The sequence below is a fragment of the Mandrillus leucophaeus genome, unplaced genomic scaffold (genome assembly GCF_000951045.1).
Source record: "Mandrillus leucophaeus isolate KB7577 unplaced genomic scaffold, Mleu.le_1.0 Scaffold10, whole genome shotgun sequence".
Classification (NCBI taxonomy): Eukaryota; Metazoa; Chordata; class Mammalia; order Primates; family Cercopithecidae; genus Mandrillus; species Mandrillus leucophaeus.
This window is the reverse complement of record NW_012098098.1, coordinates 3,097,438-3,099,084: the sequence shown is the minus strand read 5'-3', so window position 1 is coordinate 3,099,084 and position 1,647 is coordinate 3,097,438.

Genomic DNA, 1,647 nt, shown 5'->3' with positions numbered 1-1,647 from the left:
AAAAAAAAAAAAAAAAAAAAAAAAAAGTCTCAACACTTAAAAAAATATTAATAGGTGCAGAGTGACAGCCAAGGGATGTGAGGGTTTTTTTGTGGGAGGAGAGTGATGAAAACGTTCTAAAATTGACTCTGGTGACAGTTGCACAACTCTGACTATGAAAGGCCATTGAATTGTATACTTGTGATGGGTCAATAGTATGGTGTGTGAATTCTATCTCAAAGTTGTCACAGAAAACAGGCGAATCTGGGCAAAACGTTTGGGAGTATTCTTTGTGCGATTCCTTATAACTTTCCTCTACATTTCAAATTATTTACCAGTACGGTTTTTTAAATGGGTGAATCAGATCTTAAGTCAGGGGGATTTTAGAAATCTTCCCTGTCCTCCCTCACCCAGTAAGCATTTATTCCGGATTTATTCCACGCCGTGCTTGTCACGATCGTGAGCACTGGACAGGCATTCATTCCCTCGGTCCTCAGTGCCCTCCCGGGACGTAGGTCCTATGGATTTCCCCACTGTACAGGTGAGGAAACTGAGGCCCACCGAGGGGCATGGCTGGCCTCCATTTATAGTAGAGAAAGCAGGACCCGAAGTCGGGATATCTCCCAGGGGAGACTGGACCCTTCCCTGTGGAGCTAGCCTGACCCAGGGCCAAATCCAGGCTTCCATGTTGGTTATGGGGTGTGGGTCCAGAAATGAGCCCTGAAAAAAAAAAAAAAGGCAGGATGGTGTTTGTGTACGTGGTGGTTTTTTTTTTTTTTTTTTTTTTCCCAAGGAGTCTAATTCAGTCGCTCGCACATGTCTTGCCCACAGCACCTGGGCCAGCTTCTGGCCGGAGGGGCCTCAGAAACCTCAGCAGCGCCTGTTGCAACAGCGTGGCTACCACACGGCAACACCGACAGCTGCTCAGGAAGACACTGCGTCAGGCTGCCCGACACAGGTGGCAGAGACAGGGATGGACCACCCTGGCCAAGCGCAGCGTGGATTCCGGCCTCCAGGCCCGGGCGGCCTGACTGCCCTGCTGGGGGACCATCACCTCCCCGCTCCCAGGTGAGGTGAGATCCTGAAACCGAACCTGCCTTGACCAGTTCCCCCTTCCAAGGCCAACGAAACATGGGACTTCCACCAACGATTCCTCTTTGGGAGTTGTCTGTCCCATAGGGCAGGACGTGGAGAGCTGGATTCAGGAAGTTGCTGGGCGTCTTCAGTTTTCAACTTCGCGTTTTCACTTTTCTTATCAGAAAGGTGCATGAGTAATACTGCGAACACAGCACCTCGCGCGGTGGAACTACCTTGAGGTGCGGAGTCCCCGAAACTTCACTCTTCTCTTAAGTGAGTGTCAAGGTAGGGATCTGAGATGAAACGAAAGTAGGAATGAAAAGAGCTGAAATAGAAACGAGAAGAGCCAGGGACAGGAGCCAGAGCAGGCCACAGGCGCCGCGTCTCCGTGTGAGACGGGAATGTTCTACACGCAGAGTGCACTCTGGATGGTCTCACTAGGGGGACAGCACCATCCCAGAAAGGGACACAGTTTCGTGAGCCACCCGGACCTGGCTCCACCCGTGGGCAGCAGCTACCTGACACGCAAAATCATTTCTCCTCTGTCAGCCTCAGTTTCGTCTGTAAAATGGGGCATTAATGCCCACCTCG